The following is a 20,840-nucleotide window of genomic DNA, read 5'->3' on the forward strand; positions in this document are numbered from 1 at the left end:
AGGGAAGATAGGGGCCTTGGTTTGATGACTGCTGAAAGATGACAACACAAACAATACTGCACTAGAGTGTCAGCCTAAATTTTGTGCTCAAGTTACAGGTTTAGAATTTGAACCTCCAACCCATGAGCTCCTGCTCTGTCCAAGACCGCAATAAACTACAAAGGGTCGTGATTGTAGCCCAGTCCATCACGCAAACCAGCCTCCCATCCATTGACTCTGTCGACACTTCCCGCTGCCTCGGAAAAGCAGCCAGCATAATCAAAGACTCCACGCACCCCGGACATTCTCTCTCACCTTCTTCCATCAGGAAAAAGATTCAAAAGTCTCAGAACACATACCAACCGACTCAAGTACAGCTTCTGCCCTCTGTCATCAGACTTTTGAATGGACCTACCTTGCATTAAGTTGATCTTTCTCTACACCCGAGCTATGACTGTAACACTACATTCTGCACACTCTCCTTTCCTTCTCTATGTACGGTATGCTTTGTATAGCGCACAAGAAACAATACTTTTCACTGTATACTAATACATGTGGCAATAAATCAAATATGATGAGTCAGAGGCGAGAGCCCTAACGCAGAGCCATGGCTGACACTTTTTATTGATTCTGTCCTGTTATTTTGATATCTTTGGCTTACCTTTTTAAAACAAAATAAATTATTGAATGCCACGTAGGATCATCAAACTCTATGGTGCTCCTGATAAGGTCTCGTGGCTGTGTGTGGCGCTTGGACTTTGGGATTCAGTTGTTTAAAATTTATTTAATTATTTGAATTGAAATTCTGCCAGCTGTCATGGTGGGATTTGAATATATGAGGTTCCAGCTTTGCATTTGCAGGATTCTGCCATGGTGCCCCTTCAGCACTAGCCTAGACATATAGATTGCTAGTTTGGTCAGATTAACTCCACGCCACCATCTCCTGATGGGCAGTTCCAGCAGAGTTTTGATATCAATCCACTTCCGTATTTAGTTCTTTGTTGTTGTATCCTGCACTCTGTGCCTCACCTTCTAGTGCCAGCAACCTGCGCAGTCAGGAGGACCAAACAGACCAGCCCCAAGGATACCTGCACCAGATGCTGTCAATGCTGCTTCTCTGGCTCTTGAGCCTGGCTCCTGAGTGCTTTGGGTATCTTGCAATAGAGAACTTGACCTTCTCATCTCTATGGAAAATTGGCAGTGAATGTCAGCCAGTGTTGCAGTCTGGTCTTTAGGCTCGCGGTTTGGAATCTTTTGATATGTTGTTGTTAAATGGGTGACTGTTGCATGTGGGTTTCAGCCCAGTGTTAGTGGGAGGAAGAGGTGGTGTGGGTGTGGTTGTACATTGTCAAAGTGCATGGGCCTGAACCGAATTATATGGTGGCTTGGGCTGGGTTCTGAATGTGTGTGATTTCAGCACCTTGAATAAATCCAGCAGACAGATGGGCTTGCTACATCTGCCAGTGAAGCATTTGAAAATATTTGTTTTTATCTGTATACAACAATTTTTTAAAAAGTTGAAGTGGAAAAGTTTGACTTTCCTGTGTATATTCAAAGTTTAAACTGTGGGGGGACTGTGCATCCAGACAGTCATATTCAAAAGCAGCATTCAAACATCAAATATTATTGATATTTTGTAACAAACACTTCATTGTGGAGGAATGTATTTGCCTGTTCAAGGTTGGTCTTCATTGAGGGCATGATGTTACCTCAAAGGTTTCCTCTTTTTGGAGGTTCCAGCTTTGCATTTGCAGATCCAAGAGGGCAGTCGTTTCCAGGCTCCAGCTGATTCCTACCTGTGGAAATGCCAATTTAAAAAAAACGCCTGCTTTGAATTTTTAATTTGTTTGAGAATACAGATGCTCAGTGTAGTGAAATGTTAAACCTTCCTCCCTCTCCTTGTACAAGGCTACACAGTGCACGCAAAACTTAAATAGTTTGCATATTCTAATACAGGATGGAATCCATTTGAAAACCAACATCTGGCTGGTTCATGCCTTATTCTGTTTATTTATCCACTTTTAGCATGTCTGACCATCTCAATTATTGAACTCTCCCAATACATGGCTGCTATTGGCATAACTTCCATTGGTCAGTATCAATTCAAAAGCTTCAGTCAAACATTTAAACAGAAAGTATGTGATATGCTGAGCATTTCTTTATCATTTTATAAGTCATAGTTTCATACAGCGCAGAAGAGGCCCTTCGGCCCATCGAGTCTGCACCAACACATTAGAAACACCTGCACTCCCACCTAATCCTATCTGCCAGCTCTTGGCCCGTAGCCCTGAATGCTAGGATGTGCCAAGTGGTCATCCGGATACTTTTTAAAGGATATGAGGCAACCCGCCACTACCAGCCCCTCGGGCAGCGCATTCCAGACCGTCACCACCCTCTGGGTAAAAAACTTTTTCCTCACAACCCCTTCACTCTAGGACAACAGAGACTTCTGGATGAGTACATGGGATTTAATGGGATTGAGGGCTATAGATAGGCCTAGAGGTGGGGATGTGATCGGCGCAACTTGTGGGCCGAAGGGCCTGTTTGTGCTGTGGCTTTCTATGTTCTATGTTCTATATTAGGAGGCCATTTAGTCCATTGTGAAAATGCTGGTTCTATGAAAGAGCTATTTGGTTAGTCCCACTCTTCTTTGCTCTTTCCTGGAATTCCTTCTCTAACAGTGCTGTGGGTGTACATACACCACATGAACTGCAGCAGTTCAAGAAGGCAGCTCATCACCACCATCTCAAGGGCACTTAGGGATGGGCAATAAATATTGGTCAAGCCAATGAAGCCCATATCCCCTGAATGAATAAAAAAAATATATTGGGCAGGGGGACATTTGAGTGATGAAACAGCTGAGGAGTCTCGGAAGGAATCATAGAATGGTTATAAGCATAGAAGATATTTGGTTATTGGAGCTGTTTGTTACTATTTTGTTTCTTGTCACTAGGCCTATTTTGTAGCCACTGTTGGCCACTGTCCCCTGTATTCCACCAGTGATAACTTTGCTCACAATCTGTTGTGGCACCTTTATCAGGAGGTATGTGCATTTTGCAAGTGAACTGACTATGGCACTTAAAAATGGGAGGCGTAATTCTGTTGAGGGGAGGAATCAGAAAAGGTTTGGGAGTAGGAACAGACTGAGCAAATGTATCTCGTCTCAAATTCCAGATCAAACAATCCTGAGGAAAGTTGCTGAATTGGTAAAAGTCTGGTGGCATCATCCTGAAGCTGTTAGAATGTCTGATCAAACATTCAAGACCCTTATGACTTAGTGACCTGAGCAACATTCAAACTCCTGGAAGCAATGCAGTAAAGGATGATGTATCTCGAACCTCATTTCAACACAGATTTCTAAGGACTTGCTCAAAAATTGCCAGTTTGCAACCTTGAAAAGGAGGCGAATAAGAGATTCTTTTTTAAGATGTGTGAGATGCTGAGCTGAGTGGGAGGTCTGTTGCAAGATGAGCGATGTCTGCAGTACGCAAACTAATAATGCTCAGGTTTGAACTTGCTGTCAGAAAACTTCTCTGCACTCCAGGATATCTGGAATGGTCTGTTGAAGAGTATGGATTTTTGTTTATAGTGTTTACTGGCTGACTATTAGACTGAGCTTGATCCTCTCTCCAGCTGATGTCCACACCTCTGCATCTCCCACTGGATGGTAATTAGCAATGGGGATTTTTGGATGATTTTCCTCTCTCTTTTTACTTCCAGTGAAAGATGTTTCAGGAAATATATTTGGACCTGTACCTGATACCTTGCAAGTAAAACTGGAAAAACATTTTCCCATTTTGCTAGCAGCATTTAATTGCCGAAGATTCAGCTTTCTGGATAAATTCAGATTCTGGATTGATATCTGTAGTGGTGAATAATTTTATAATTATTTCATATAATAATAGCCCATTCTTGTTCTGCATGAGAAAGTGGTGGTGAACTGTCGGTGGAAACATGGAGACATTATGGTGCTGTATTCTCCCATTTATTCATACAAACTTATAAAAATGACAGGTAATGAAAGTCCAGTTTGTCCATTGACGTTGTCCCATCATTCTCTCCCCCCCCACCCCCCTCCAGCACCCCTCTCCATCTTCTCCAGCACCCTCCTCCGCCTTCCCCCACCACCCCTCTCTGTCTTTTGGGGTTGGTTACTCTCTCGTCTCCCCCTGCCTCTCCCACACAGGGAAAAAGTGTCAATTTTCCTGCTACAGCATGTACCAGGATTATTATAACCTTGTGCGTATAGTTAGTCTTTATCAATTTTCAGTTTAATTGTACATTCTACTTTCACTACTGCCTTTGGTAGAGCGTTTCTATCCTAACAACCTTTGATGGTTCGTCCTTTAACCTCGCCCTTCATTCTTTGAGTGGTGATCTTCAACCTGCCTTCCAGTTATGGATTTGCAACCTGTGGAAATGGTCCTTTACCGTCCTCCATATTTTTCAGCATCATCCTATCTGATATCTAGTGTGTGTGAGGGAATTGGCTCCAGCATCCAGCCTCTTCTCAGAACCTCAGATCACCTTAGTGAATCTCTTCTGTGTCATCTCCAAATCTTTGAATCTACCAGCAAGAATTTCAAGGCCTGAATGTGCCATCCTGAGTTTCAGCCCCTCCCCAACTCCCATCCATGAGTTGTAATGTTCGTTCAATTTTTCTTTTCAGATCGTGTCAGGAGATGAAAGGTGATCATAAACAGGCCTTTTTACAATGACCAAGTATAATATTATGCAGTGAACTCGGTGCAAGTTAAAAGGCTATACAGTGCAGTCATTGAATTTTAAAAAAACATTGCAAACTGTGAGGATGTAGTTTTTCAATTTCATTGTTTGTTTATTATCTGTTTTATTATTTAATTTATGTCTGTTTTTCCCTTTCAGTTTTAACCTCAGGATGTAGCCTCCCCAGGGAGAACGAATAGACAGGATGTCAGTGTCACACTGTCCAGTTGATTAGTACCGAGGTGTGACTTTCTGTTGGTGAGGGTGGCAGCGCCTGACTTAACTCTGCAGATTGTGAGTTTGCAGGCTACCAGCTCTGTGCAACTACTGGCAGAATGTATTGGATTGCCATTGCACCTGGTCACTGGCAGGAATTATTTATTGATATTTCAAACTCCTTTTGTATGAGAGAGAAGTGGGAATTGGATGTGAAAAGTTGCATACTTTACCAGCTGATTCTTAATAGGGAGTAAATTTTCTTTTTTTAATAGTGAAGTACAAGCTGCTGCAGGTGTTTAACACGAGCTGGTAGAATCGCCATGTATTTGATTTGATTTATTATTGTCACATGCATTAACATATAGTGAAAAGTATTGTTTCTTGCCCGCTATACAGACAAAACATACCGTTCATAGAGAAGGAAAGGAGAGAGTGCAGAATGTAGTGTTACAGTCATAGCTAGGGTATGGAGAAAGATCAGTTTAATGCGAGGTAAGTCCATTCAAAAGTCTGACAGCACAGGGAAGAAGCTGTTCTTGAGTTGGTTGGTATGTGATCTCAGACTTTTGTATCTTTTTCCCGAAGGTAGAAGAGAGAATGTCCGGGTGCGTGGGGTCCTTAATTATTGCTGGCTGCTTTGTCGAGGCAGTGGGAAGTGTAGACAGAGTCAATGGATGGGAGGCTGGTTTGCGTGATGGATTGGGCTACATTTGCAATCTTTTGTAGTTCCTTGCGGTCTTGGGCAGAGCAGGAGCCATACCAAGCTGTGATACAACCAGAAAGAAATTGAAAGAAAGGAGTAAGAAGTCTGATCGCTGTTAGGAATACTAAAAGGGAGGGATAATAAATTAGAGAAATATTCTCTCTAGATCCTTTTTTCTGTCCTTGCATTTTTCTGTCCTTGCATTTCTGCTTGGTTATTTTTAACTGTCCATAAAATACAAATGCACCTAAGGCTGCTTACATACCTAGTGAGAGTCACCCATTACCTTAATACTCTCTTCCTGAACAGTAGTATAGGAAGGAGCAGAAACTTGTTGAGAATGACGTCCAAGTGTAGGTTGGTTGGGAGTAGTACCAAGTGAGACTGCCTGTGGGATTCATGTTGGAACTCATATTCGTGCAAACTGAACAATGATTGACCTGGATTCAAATTGATGTTATAAACTGGTTAGAATCATGGATGATACCAAAATTATGAGCTACTCAAGCTTGAAGAAGAAACCAAGCGGCTGCAAAATAAGACTGATAAAAATCTAAATGTGCTAATAAATGGCAGTCTAAATTTAACACCAACAAAGATAAGATAATACAGGTAAAAAGAATAATGAAAAGATGCGTCATGTTTTGTGTCAAAATAACTAATTATGAAGAGTGAAAGGGTTGTATGGGTGTTGGTAGACTTGGTACTTAATGTATACAGTCAACTGAAACTATGGTTGAAGTGTGTCACCTAAGTTAAGTTTAAGTTTTTTAAGTTTATTTATTAGTGTCACAAGTAGGCTTACATTAACACTGCAATGAAGTTACTGTGAAAATCCCCTAGTCGCACACTCTGGCGCCTGTTCAGGTACACTGAGGGAGAGGTTAGCATGGCCAATGCACCTAACCAACATATCTTTTGGACTGTGGGAGGAAACCGGAGGAAACCCATGCAGACACGGGGAGAATGTGCAGACTCCACACAGACAGTGATCCAAGCCAGGAATCGAACCCAGGTCCCTGGCGTTGTGAGGCAGCAGTGCTAACCACTGTGCCACCTGCCTACTGAACTGTGTTGCCAAATTGGTAAGAGTATTAATTCATGCAGTGATGTTCGAAACCTTTTGCTTTGATCAGATGGTCCTTGACCTATGAGACATTTCTTAATGTCAGAGAACTGAGTTGTGATGAAAGAGAGTACTTTTAGCATAGAGAGGGGTTGAGAAGGAGAGGATCTTACAGAGGTATGTAAAGCAGTTAGCCTATCTGGAGCTTGTTTCAATAAACAGTGGTGTTGGGACAAGTGGACATGTTCAAACCAACAAATGGCACATTTAGGATTGATGTCAGGATTTCTTTGTGCAATGAGTGATCAGTCTAGCAGGCTGGTAGTGTAGTGAGGCAGAAGCGTTTGAATTATAATATTTGGACATTGTAATGATGGGATGTAGATTTTTGTCTGGATGATGAGCTATATATGTCTAGCCTAGCTATCCTCTTACATGTAAGCTGCAGGCTTTAGTTCATTCCCTTTTAAACTGTCTCACTTATTTATAAATACCATGGTGGCCCATGCATGCTAAACTTGACTCTCTGGTTCCTCTTAAGTTACAGATCTACTACTTCAGTGTTTCCCTCCCTTCACACAACAACATTTGTGTTAAGTTCAGCCTCGTCTCAAAAGTGTTTAACTCCTTATTTCCTTCACCTCTCCCTTTTTCTTGAAGCCTGATAGCTTAAACATTGCCTTTTGATCTTTCCTGTCTTTTCAACCATTACTTAAGTGTCTCAATGTAAAAAAGCACAGCTGTTGCCTACAGTTCACTAGTTCAGTGTTTAATGAATGGGTCTTTTGACTTTAATATTTTAAAAATAAGTTATTGGAATATGGGTTTCACTGGCAAAGCTGACATTTATTGCCCACCCCTAGTTGCCCTTGAGAGTGGGTTGGTGGACTGCCATCTTGAACTTCTGCAGTTGATGTGCTGCTGCTGGCCCCACATGCTGCTTTTGATATAATTCAATGGTTGCCAGGCCTCTCCATTCATGTTCTTGCTGCACGCTTAGTTTGATAGTAGGGAAGATCATTCTGAGACGTGGGGTGTTTATTCAACTTCCCTTCATCTCAACTATTCTGGGTCAAGAAGTTATTTTTAAAAATTTCCTAATTGATTTCTTGGTGACTATTTTATATTGGTGGTCTTTAGTTTTGCTCCTCCCCACAAGTGGAAAGACTTTGTGTCTACTGTATCAAAATATTTCATAACTTTAAAAGTATTACTTCAACCTCTTCTCATCCTGGCCTTCAGTTTTCAAAAGAATAGAGACCTAATTTGTTTGTTTGATATCACTTTTTAGCATTTGGAGTGCAGTTGCAAGTCCACCACTCGTGACTGGGCATTGCAGTTGTGCTATCGGATTCTTAGATTGGGTTTTAGTATTTTTGAACAGATGGAGATGGCAATGGGAGGAAGGAAAATCTAAGCAGAGCCTTTCACCTCTATCTTCCCAGTGCTACATACAGGACAGTAACAGGCCAGTTGGCATTTCTACCATTATCTACCACACAAACATTACATAATCTCCACCTTGCTGCTGCTTCTCGCACTGTTAGGAAGGCAGATTGAGACAAGAAGGCAGCTCACCACCACCTTCTCAAGGGCAACTAACAATGGACAATAAATGCTGGCCAGCCAGCGACGGCCATGTCACACAAATGAATTGAAAAAAAATTAGCATAACCTTCAATTCCCTACATCCCTCGTGTTTTTTCTAGCTTTTCTTTATCTGTGCTCATGGCCTCAACTTTTTCATGTGTTGGCGAATTCCGTGTAATGCTCTGTCCTTTGCCCAGAGTAGAGAATGATTAATGAGTTTTCTTCCACAAATATAATTAATTCATAAAATGTGTTAACATTTCAAATTGAATATTACAGGAAGTGCAATAGAACACAACCTTTCTCCATACAGCATGTTCCATTCCGAGGCGCCTCGATACAATTTCAGTACTCTTGGCATTTACAGTATACATCCCATGTCAGCCAGAGGGGTTCGACAGTTTTTAGCCTCTCGGTGTACTTTGGCTGAAAGGCCTTGGATGGTGGCCTTTCCCAATTGTGCCTCTGCGGTGGCATCCCCAAGTGCAGCTGTTGGATGGTCCCCTAAGCAGACTATCAAAGTAATTTGTCAGAAAGCTTCATTACCAGACATTTCAAATGGGCACCTAAATGTAGATTGGCTGGTGGTGAGAAAGACACACCCCATCAGATTCTTCCTGAGTTCCCAGACTTTCACCCCTCTGCATGTTGCTCTCGAGGTGGCTATGGTGAAGAAGAAATGGTTGTCCATCTTCCTCTGGAATGTTCCTTTGCAAAGAATCTTTGGAAAGAGGCGCACTGGTTTTGTCAAAGTTCACCCTGAACAGCTCTGTGACGCAGGACTTTGTCCTCTATGGGCTGGTTTTCAGGTACACACACCAACTGCTGCTGGAGAAAAGTCAACTTGGTGAAAGATGTTCTTTGGTCTGACTTTATGGTCTTCCAGTGCAAAGAGTTGTCCACAACTGAGTGATGCAGACTGGCACATCACAAGGTCAAGGACTATGTGCTGAAGGAGCAATTGATGAGTTTGTTTGAAACCATCTTAGTGTGTAAGGAAGAAAATGTGACGATGGACGGGAAGATATAACCCCCATTCCCCCTGTCTCTTACCACATTAAAATGTAACTGTGCAGGATTGACTATACTCTGTCAACAAGATATTTTAAATATCAGATCTGTTTGTTTGCAGATTTGCCAATGGTTTTGCATACTGTCACTAATTTCCCACCACATACTAATGGTGCCCAGCTGCCACAGACCTCTCACTGTGATTGCTCTGCCTTTTTCCATCTGCCACAGAATGCAGTACTCCCAAAACTCATCAAGATGATCATTTTTAATGTTGCCTCAAACTTCACCAACCCTGTCACAGATGTGAAAAGTCAGAGATGGCCATTCACTCATTCCCCACACTAACCCCAATTGCCACCACAAAGACTGCAAAACAACTTCAAACCCCTTGCTGCTTTTAATTATTTGTGAAGGCTTAATACAACAGTTTGTTTTTACTTTATAAATCTACCAAGCTATCTGCTGTTAATAAAAATGGCTTCTAGGTACTAACTACCTTTCTGAGGAAGCTGTGTTTTTTAAAAAGCGGTCTTAATTGGTTGAAAATTATAAGCAACAGCCTGCCTGATGAATTGTTTCAACAGAAGATGTTCTAATTTGGTGGCAGTTTTCCAGGACAGGCAAACTTTCACTAATTTGGGATCTTGAGCCACCAACAGCGGCACACAGGCTTGCAATAATGAAGTGAAATGAGTTCCCCATAGGACTGGACTGTTCTGTGAAGAAGTGAATCCCAACATAGTAAAACGTCAGACAGCAGCTGAATCCTTTTAACTTGCTACAGTGGAGTAAGAATTGGCTGCTTTACCAAGGGCAAAAACTGATCATTCATGATCAGGGGTCTAGATGGAAGAGCAGGCAACATCAGTGTCCAATAGGGATCTGTGTGGTGGCCATTGGTATTTACCATCTTCAGTAATCACAGCATTGTTATCACGCAGAAAGCGAGGTATTCAGCCCATCGTGTCTGCACGAGCTCTCTAAATGAGCCTGATGGCTTGGTTATGATCTGGATGTAGGTGTTGGGCAATGGGCTGCAATGCTTGTAGCCAGTATGACTGTTAATTTGTGTACAGGTTAGTACTGAGGTTGAGAGTAAACTCGGATAAGTGGATCGCGATGCATTGGGGGAGGAGACTGCTGTTTGACTACTGATATTTAACTTTGATAAATATATTATTCACATAGGCATGACGAACAAATCTCAAGTGATGACTAAGTGATAGCCAAAACAAATAGGGTACTAATCTGCAATGCAGCAAGAAAACAAATCATTTTCCTTTGTGTGAGATTTATCACAAATCTCATTTAGAATACTCGCTCCAGTTTTTTTTTTGTTCTCCTCACATGGATGATACAGAGTAATTGGAAAAGGTTCAAAGGACAGTTACTTGGGTGACTTAAGATGATATCCAGCTTAAACAATCTCAGGTTTAAAAAGCTGGATCTCTTTGTTTTCATTCACTCATGTGTGCTCCAACCAAAGACAGTTTCTTGGCTCATTGTCTGCTGATGCTTCATCCTGAACCGTTTTTCTTGGCATTTTTTGTGTGTGGTGTTTTGTCACTGCCTTCTCACCTGGCCCCTGGGAGTAGGAAGCAGCCCCGAGTCTACCTCAGTCAGAACAGGAATCAAATCTGTGCTGTTGGCATTATTCTGAACCACACGTCAGCCAACTGAGCTGACCAGCCCCTTGTTTGATTTAAATATGTGTAAATCTGATAGCGGTGTATAAGACAATGAATGATCTCCCATTTTGTTTGTACTGAAATTATTTTAGTAGATGGGAGGGGGCCAGCGAGTAATGTCAATAAATGATGCTAGAACAAAATGGGCTAGATATCACACAGTTCTTCTTTTCCCAGAAGATAGTAAACCAAAGGAAGACGTTGCCAGCCTGTGTGGTGAGTGCTGATTCGCTGCCTGCATTAGGGAGCTGGGCCAGTTCCTGGCTGAGGCAGAAATCACAGCATGTAATACTAAGAACAATCATGGTCACTGTGGCTGCTGGACTGGTTTTGACGCCTAAGGGGAATTTTCCACATTTTTCTGTGTAGAGAATCCCACAGGCTCACCACTCTCTGGGTGAAGAAATTTGTGAGTTGGTCTTGGTGTGGGATCCAGTGTGGACAGCATAGTTTGGGTGAACTTAAAGGTAAGCATGTAGGTGCCAGCAGGTGGTGAAGAAGGCAAATGGTATGTTGGCCTTCATAGTGAAAGGATTCGAGTACAGGAGCAAGGGTGTCTTGCTCCAGTTATACAGAGCTTTGGTGAGACTACACCTGGAATATTGTGTACAGTTTTGGTCTCTTTATCTGAGGAAGGATTATATGTATGTCAAAACAGGAGACCAAAACTGTACACAGTTTTCTAGATGTGGCCTCACCAAGGCTCTATTCAGCTGTGGTAAAACTTCACTACTTTTATATTCCATTCCCCTTGCAGTAAAAGGCATTTGCCTTCCTAATCACTTCCTGTACCAGGACACCCAGATTCCCCTGTACCACTGAGTTGAGGGGGATCTAGAACTATGGGACACAATCTTAATAAAGGGAAGGCCATTTAAGACTGAAGTGAGGAGAAATTTCTTCACTCAGATAAGTGTTTGGAACTCTCTGCCGCAGAAGGCTGAGGAGGCTCAGTCCTTGAGTATATGCAAGACTAAGATTGATAGATTTCTACATATTAAAAACATCAATGGATATTAAGATAGTGCAAGTGTTGAAATAGAGGATCAGCCATGAACTGATTGAATGGGAATCTGTTCAACCTCTGCTACCAGCAGACTAGAAACAAGGTCATCCTATCCACTGTCATTGAACCACGGTATGTAGACGATATTTGCATCTGTGGACACTTGTAGTGATCCAAGTGATCGTCACCGTCTTCACTAAGGCGCAAGAGAGCATGGGCCTTAAACTAAACATTCGTAACACAGGTCTGCAACAAACCTGCCCACCACACAACACTGCTCCCTGGTTATCAAAATCTACAAAGAGGCCTTGAACAAAGTGGACTACTTTCTGTATCATGGGAGCCTACTATCAACAAGGGAAGACATCAATGATGAGTTTCGACACCACCTTCAGTGCAGCTGTTGGTTGCTGAGGAAGAGTGTTTTAAGGCCAGGACCTCAGACCTGGCACCAAGCTTGTGGTCTACAGAGCAGTAATGATACCTACTACCAGCCCTGACTGTGCAAGATCCTGCACATCCATTGGCAGGAAAGGTGAACCAATGTCAGTGTTCTCGTTTAGGCCAACATCCTCAGCATCGAAGCATTAACCACGCTTGATTAGCACCACTGGGCAGGCCACATCTTCCACATGCCTGACATGGGACTCCAAAACAAGCACTCTACTTGGAGCTTCAACATGGCAGTGAGCCCCAGGGGGGCAGAGGAAACTTCAAAGATGCCCTCAATGCCTCCTTGGAAAAAAGTGCAACATCCCCATCAAAACCTAGGAATCCCTGGCCCAAGATTGACTGAAGTGGAAAAGCATCTGCAAAGGAGCTGAACACCATGGGTTTCATTGCCGAGAACAAGCTGCAGCCAAGCATCAACAGCGAAAGGAACGTGTGGCAACGCTGTCTACCAGCCCACCAGCTCCTCCGACCACCATCTGCCCCACCTGTGACAGGGACCGTAGGTCATGTATTGGACTCCTCAGTCACCTGAGAACTCCTTTTTAGTGTTGAAGCAAATCACCGTCAAATCCGAGGGACTGCCTAAGAAGAGAAGGAAAAGCGGAAGAGGGTTCAAAGGGCTGAATGGCCTGCTCCTCCTCTTTCTTATATTATGCAATCTTTCTTCATAGTGCACTGGTTTTTCATTCTCCCTGCCCAAGTTCACAGGTTCACATTTTCATACATTATACCCCACCTGCCAAATTTTTTGCTCACTCACTTAGCTTTTCTGTATCCCATTTATAGATTCTACCTTCTCTTGACGACATTTTTTTCCTACCTAACTTCCGATTGGCAAATTTAGCTACCATGCATTTGGTCCTTCATCTAAATCATGATGTGAACAGTTCAGGCCACAACACTGATCCTTGTTGCACTCCATTAGCTACAGTTTGCCAACCTAAAAATGACCACTTGCCCCTACTCTTGCTTGCTTCCTATTAGTTCACCAATTCTTTATCCATGTTAAAATAAAAACAGAAAATGCTCTAAAATCTCAGCAGGTCTGATAGCATCTGTGAAGAGAGAACAGAGCTGATGTTAGCTCTATTCTCACTCCACAGATGCTGTCAGATCTGTTGAGATTTTCCAGCATTTTCTGTTTTTGTTTCAGATTCCAGCAGCCGCAGTAACTTGCCTCTTTCCAGACTAATATGTTGCCTCCTACACCGCATTCTATTATCTAATGTCGTAACTGTGATGTGGTACATTACCAAATTCATTTTGGAAATCCATGTACATGGCATCTACAAATTCCCTTTTACCAACCTTGCTTGTTACATCCTCAAAAGAATTCTCATAAATTAGTTAAATACGATTTTCCTTCAACAGGCATGTTGATTTTGCCTGATCACATTATGATTTTCTACCTTTAATAATGGATTTCAGCCACTTTTCTATGACAGATGTTGGGCTAACTAGCCTATAGTTTCCTCTTTTCTTTTTCCCCCTTGAATAAATGTGTTAGTTATTTTCCAGTCTACTTGGATCCTTCCAGAATCTACATATTGAGGTAACTGATAAATCTACCATCTCTTCAGCCACTTATTTTAAGACCCTAGCATTCAGGCCAATCAGCCTTTAAGTCTAATAGTTTTATAGTAATTCTTATTAATAAACTGGCTGTCATATGACAATATGTTATATTTTAAATGTTATAAAATAGTTGAGAGTTTTGGAATTCTGTGATGAAGGTACGATGGACTATTGAGAGTTGAAATGGAAGTATGTGTAAGTGGTTATTAACCGTATGTACGATATAAATTGGTAATTAAGTTTTAGCATCTTTAGTTTGCTGCTCAGAGTTACAAATATTGGTGAAGCTGTCCTAGTGGAGATTAGATTTTTGCCATATGGACAGTCAGAGGTATGCATGCAGGGCACTGGTTGGCACTCTGGGTGTGGCGGAAAAGCGACCTTAGGAAAGGAAAGTGAAAGGAAACTGGTTCCCCACCTTTTGGATTAGAGGATGACTATCTGACTTGACTACTCCAGTGCTCTCCTGTATGGTCTTCTATCCATCATCCTTTGTAAGCTTAATTCAAAGCTCTGCAAGTCATGGCCTGACTTGCAGCAAGGTCTGTTCACCTGTCACCCATGAGCTAGATGAGCTACTTTGACCTCCAGTCCAGAACAGTTATAAATTTAAAATGACCATCTTTTAGGTACACCTCTTTTCATAACCTCGCCCCTCTCCATCTCTATAATATTTTCCGGCCCGACCACCCAACTTGCGTTCCTCCAGTTGTGATCTTTTGTGCATCTCCAGCATGGTTTGCCCTTTTTTGCCTTCCGTTCAGCTGTCTACGCACTGAGATCTGGAATTCCCTCGTTAAATCTCAATCTCTTTCACTCTCTTGATCTCTCGCTCTCTTTCTCTCTCGCTCTCTTTCTCTCTCGCTCTCTTTCTCTCTCGCTCTCTTTCTCTCTCGCTCTCTTTCTCTCTCGCTCTCTTTCTCTCTCGCTCTCTCGCTCTCTTTCTCTCGCTCTCTTTCTCTCTCGCTCTCTTTCTCTTTCGCTCTCTTTCTCTCTCGCTCTCTTTCTCTCTCGCTCTCTCGCTCTCTTTCTCTCGCTCTCTTTCTCTCTCGCTCTCTTTCTCTCTCGCTCTCTCTCTCGCTCTCTTCCTCTCTCGCTCTCTTTCTCTCTCGCTCTCTTTCTCTTTCGCTCTCTTTCTCTCTCGCTCTCTTTCTCTTTCGCTCTCTTTCTCTTTCGCTCTCTTTCTCTTTCGCTCTCTTTCTCTTTCGCTCTCTTTCTCTTTCGCTCTCTTTCTCTTTCGCTCTCTTTCTCTTTCGCTCTCTTTCTCTTTCGCTCTTTCTTTCGCTCTCTTTCGCTCTCTTTCTCTTTCGCTCTCTTTCTCTTTCGCTCTCTTTCTCTTTCGCTCTCTTTCTCCTCTGCGCTCTCTTTCTCCTCTGCGCGCTCTCTCTCTCCTCTGCGCGCTCTCTCTCTCCTCTGCGCGCTCTCTCTCTCCTCTGCGCGCTCTCTCTCTCCTCTGCGCGCTCTCTCTCTCCTCTGCGCGCTCTCTCTCTCCTCTGCGCGCTCTCTCTCTCCTCTGCGCGCTCTCTCTCTCCTCTGCGCGCTCTCTCTCTCCTCTGCGCGCTCTCTCTCTCCTCTGCGCGCTCTCTCTCTCCTCTGCGCGCTCTCTCTCTCCTCTGCGCGCTCTCTCTCTCCTCTGCGCGCTCTCTCTCTCCTCTGCGCGCTCTCTCTCTCCTCTGCGCGCTCTCTCTCTCCTCTGCGCGCTCTCTCTCTCCTCTGCGCGCTCTCTCTCTCCTCTGCGCGCTCTCTCTCTCCTCTGCGCGCTCTCTCTCTCCTCTGCGCGCTCTCTCTCTCCTCTGCGCGCTCTCTCTCTCCTCTGCGCGCTCTCTCTCTCCTCTGCGCGCTCTCTCTCTCCTCTGCGCGCTCTCTCTCTCCTCTGCGCGCTCTTTCTCTCTCCTCTGCGCGCTCTTTCTCTCTCCTCTGCGCGCTCTCTCTCTCTCCTCTGCGCGCTCTCTCTCTCCTCTGCGCGCTCTCTCCCTCTCCTCTGCGCGCTCTCTCTCTCTCCTCTGCGCGCTCTCTCTCTCTCCTCTGCGCGCTCTCTCTCTCTCTCCTCTGCGCGCTCTCTCTCTCTCTCTCCTCTGCGCGCTCTCTCTCTCCTCTGCGCGCTCTCTCTCTCTCCTCTGCGCGCTCTCTCTCTCTCCTCTGCGCGCTCTCTCTCTCCTCTGCGCGCTCTCTCTCTCTCCTCTGCGCGCTCTCTCTCTCTCCTCTGCGCGCTCTCTCTCTCTCCTCTGCGCGCTCTCTCTCTCTCTCCTCTGCGCGCTCTCTCTCTCTCTCCTCTGCGCGCTCTCTCTCTCTCTCCTCTGCGCGCTCTCTCTCTCTCCTCTGCGCGCTCTCTCTCTCTCTCCTCTGCGCGCTCTCTCTCTCTCTCTCCTCTGCGCGCTCTCTCTCTCTCCTCTGCGCGCTCTCTCTCTCTCTCTCCTCTGCGCGCTCTCTCTCTCTCTCCTCTGCGCGCTCTCTCTCTCTCCTCTGCGCGCTCTCTCTCTCTCCTCTGCGCGCTCTCTCTCTCTCTCTCCTCTGCGCGCTCTCTCTCTCTCTCTCTCCTCTGCGCGCTCTCTCTCTCTCTCTCCTCTGCGCGCTCTCTCTCTCTCTCTCCTCTGCGCGCTCTCTCTCTCTCTCTCCTCTGCGCGCTCTCTCTCTCTCCTCTGCGCGCTCTCTCTCTCTCCTCTGCGCGCTCTCTCTCTCTCCTCTGCGCGCTCTCTCTCTCTCCTCTGCGCGCTCTCTCTCTCTCCTCTGCGCGCGCTCTCTCTCTCCTCTGCGCGCGCTCTCTCTCTCCTCTGCGCGCTCTCTCTCTCTCCTCTGCGCGCTCTCGCTCTCGCTCTTTCTCCCTCGCTACCTTTCTCTCCATCTGTAGGCTGGTCCATAAAGTTTTCACGTGACCAAACTTCAATCCTAATACCTGCTTGATGTGACTCGGTACTCAGATATTTTTGGTAGCATTCTTTTGGATTGCTTAGGGGTGTAATGTCAAAGGTGCTATATGAATGCAAATTGTTGTTGGTTCTTGAATAGTACCTTGAAGACTTTGTGGGCGCATTTCTGGTCCTGTATTCATGCTAGCCTGAATGGAGCAGCCTGGCATTGAGGGCGTGGCTGATAGGTGAACAGGACATGGTGCGAGATGGCTTTTGGATCAGCTGAAATTTAGGTGAAGTTTGAGTAGCCTCGGTAAGACAGTGTGTGGATGATATTGTGTACTGCTAGTCATTGGAACTGGAGCAGAAACCTGTCCGCTGAGGGGAAAAGTCAGTTTGAAAAGATAACCAAAGTACTTTTAAAGAATGCAGTTGTTTATGGTTGATTTTTATACAGCAAAGATTGGTAACATTGGATTGAAATGAGGAGTGGTTTCAAGTGGGAAAAGATCGGGTATGAGCATGGTTTGGTTTAGATTTATTTATTCGTGTCACAAGTAGGCTTACATTAACACTGCAATGAAGTTTACTCTGAAGACCCTTAGTCACCACACTCCGGCGCCTGTTTCGGTCAATGCACCTAACCAGCACATCTTTCGGACCGTGGGAGGAAACCGGAGCACCCGGAGGAAACCCACACAGACGGGGAGAATGCACAGACTCTGCACAGACAGTGAGCCGAAACTAGCAATCAAACCCGGGTCCCCGGCGCTGTGAGGCTGCAGTGCTAACCACCATGCCACCCATTGCATGTTAAATTCAGAGCGTGCTGCAGGATATCCATTCTCATTTGTTTTGAGTTTGAGACTGGGTAGGATATAGGGTTTGTTACTGCATCTAGCTTTTGTCTTAAATATTCCTTTGTTGGTGTGTATTTTGTTCTTGAGAATGGGCTTAGTGTTACCAGCAACGACGACTCCATGTTTTCACAGTGACATCGTACCTCAGGGGTCAGTGCTGGGACCAAAAGTTTTCACAATATACATTAACGATTTCGAGGGAAGGAACTGAAGGTACTATTGCTAAATTTGCAGATGATACAAAGATATGTGGAGGGACGGGTAGTATTGAGGAAGCAGGGGGACTGCAGAAGGACTTGGGACAGGTTAGGAGAGTGGGCAAAGAAGTGGCAGATGGAATACAATGTGGAAAAGTGCGAGGTTTTGCACTTTGGAAGGAGGAATGGAGGCATAGACTATTTTCTAAATGGGAAAATGCTTTGGAAATCAGAAACACAAAGGGACTTGGGAGTCCTTGTTCAAGATTCTCTTGAGGTTAACGTGCAGATTCAGTTGGCAGTTAGGAAGGCAAATGCAATGTTGGCATTCATGTCACGAGAGCTAGAATACAAAAGCAGGGATGTACTTCTGAGGCTGTACAAGGCTCTGGTCAGACCCCATTTGGAGTATTGTGAGCAGTTATGGGCCCCATATCTAAGGAAGGGCTGGCCTTGGAAAGGGTCCAGAGGAGGTTCACAAGAATGATCCTTGGAATGAAGAGCTTGTTGTATGAGGAATGGTTGAGGACTCTGGGTCTGTACTCGTTGGAGTTTAAAAGCAAGAGACTGCGTGGCCTGGATAGAATGAATGTGAAAAGAATGTTTCCGCTAGTGGGAAAGACTAGAACCATGGTAGCACAGTGGTTAGCACTGCTGCCTCACAGCGCCAGGGATCTGGGTTCGATTCCCGCTTAGGTCACTGTCTGTGTGGTGTTTGCACATTCTCCCCATGTCTGTGTGGGTTTCCTCCAGGTGCTCCAGTTTCCTCCCACATTCTGAAAGACGTGCTGGTTAGGTGCATTGACCTGAATAGGTGCCGGACTATGGCGACTAAGGGAATTCCACAGTAACTTCATTGCAGTGTTAATGTAAGCCTTCCTTGTGACTAATAAATTAACTTTAAATAAATGTTAGATTAGAAGTGACTGAAAGCTTTGTTGAGGAAATGAAAAGACGGAGAGGTTTTAATCCAAAGCACAGAACCAGGCGGCTGAAAGAGGAAGGCCAACTTTAGATGATTCAGGTGGTGAGGTCAATATCGAGATAGGGTGAGGAATGGATGAAGAATTTTAAATCTAATGTGGTGTGGGATGGGGAGTTATGGATTTGTGCATATAGACATTCTTGACTTCTCAATCTAGGCTGCATCAAGAGTTTCTTTGTGTTCTTTGTACAACTGATATGTAGATCAACAGCAGGTGACATCTGAAAACACTTCATCATCTCCTGCTCTTGGCTGGAAAGATCTGAACTGGATTTAAAAAACTGTCTTATTTGTTGTGAAACATAACTGATTGGGTTGGAGAAATCTACTGTTCCTGTCTTTTGGATATGCAAATATAAATTGCCGCTTGTGACATCCAGATATATTACTCCAGTAGGTAAGGAAATGATGCAAAGGCTGCAGTGCATAAAGGTGCTATTCAGTATAAATACGTGTGGGGAATATATGAAACAGCCTCGAACATTTTTCCTGCGCGTCTAAACTTTTCAAAAGAGCTTACTGCCCTTGAGCTGAAGGTGTCTGATAGAAGCATCCCATTGTAGCCTGTGTAAAAAGCACAGTTGTATGTTTTGAGTATCACAGCAGGTTATTGGGTTGACATAGGCAGCAGACTTGGTTTCATTTTAAAAGTCTCATTTTCCAAGAAAATCTTTTTGAAACTCAGTTTATTTCTAGGAGCTTTTAATGCACCAGAGAGCAGTAAGCATAGAGTTCCTGTACATTTACTGAGACTGGAATTAGGTGACCAACACTAGTCAGATGAAATATTAAAAGATACTTGCATTTAAGTCATGCTTGATCTCATTGGGCAGCACAGTGGTTAGCACTGCTGCCTCACAGCTCCAGGGACCCAGGTTCGATTCCTGACTTGGGGCACTGTCTGTGCGCAGTCTGCACGTTCTCCCCGTGTCTGCGTGGGTTTCCTCCGGGTGCTCCGGTTTCCTCCCACAGTCCAAAGATGTGCGGGTTAGGTTGATTGGCCATGCCCCTTAGTGTGCCGGGATGCGTAGGTTAGAGGGATTAGCGGGGTAAATGTGTGGGGTTACAGGGATAGGGCCTGGGTGGGATTGTTGACTCGATGGGCCGAATGGCCTCCTTCAGCACTGTAGGGATTCTATGATTCATTGTAATTTGTGTAAAATAACAAATAGTGTTGTTCTGTAATATCCTCTAGGAAATGTGTGCGAATGCCCTATGGACTGTAGATCTTTTCACCTTCTTATCCAACCCTGATGGACGTATCTTAAGGAGGCCTGTAGCTCAGAGTGTGTGCGCTATTAGTCAATGCAAAATTGTATTGCTGTTTCATTTTTTTAGCACTTCTGTGTTGTATAATTCTACGCTTCTAAAACCTATCATAGAGGAGCAACCTAACACTTTTTTGTTCATTCTTGAGATGTGCATGTCTCTGACAAGACCAGTTTGCATTGTCCATCCTTAATTGCTCTTGACAAGGTGGTAGTGATGCCTTTTTGACCCGCTGTAGTACACATCACAGGAAGGATGTGGAGGCTTTGGAGAGGGTGCAGAAGAGGTTTACCAGGATTCTGCCTGGATTAGAGGGTATGAGCTATAAGGAGAGGCTGGACAAACTAGGGTTGTTTTCTCTGGAGCAGCGGAGGCTGAGGGGAGGCCTGATAGAAATCTATAAGATTATGAGAGACATGGATAGGGTGAACAGTCAGAATCTTATTTTCAGAATTGAAATGTCTAATACTAGGGGGCATGCTCTTAAGGGGAAAGTTCAAAGGAGATGCGAGAGGTAAGATTTTACACAGGGAGTGGCAGGTGTATGGAACGCACTGCTAGGGGTGGTGGTACAGGCAGATATGATCGGGGTGTTTTAAGGGGCTTTTAGATAAGCGCATGAATTTGCAAGAAATAGAAGGATATGGACCAAGGGCAGACAG

At 44.3% G+C, this 20,840-nt stretch overlaps 1 protein-coding gene across 2 annotated transcripts in view; it reads left to right on the forward strand.

Annotated features, from left to right (window-relative positions):
- Window positions 1-20,840, forward strand: part of ctdspla (CTD (carboxy-terminal domain, RNA polymerase II, polypeptide A) small phosphatase-like a) — a 193,366-nt gene that overhangs the window by 33,941 nt on the left and 138,585 nt on the right. The gene's annotated exons all lie outside the window — the stretch shown is intronic.

This window comes from Mustelus asterias, chromosome 2 (assembly GCF_964213995.1).
Source record: "Mustelus asterias chromosome 2, sMusAst1.hap1.1, whole genome shotgun sequence".
Lineage (NCBI taxonomy): Eukaryota > Metazoa > Chordata > Chondrichthyes > Carcharhiniformes > Triakidae > Mustelus > Mustelus asterias.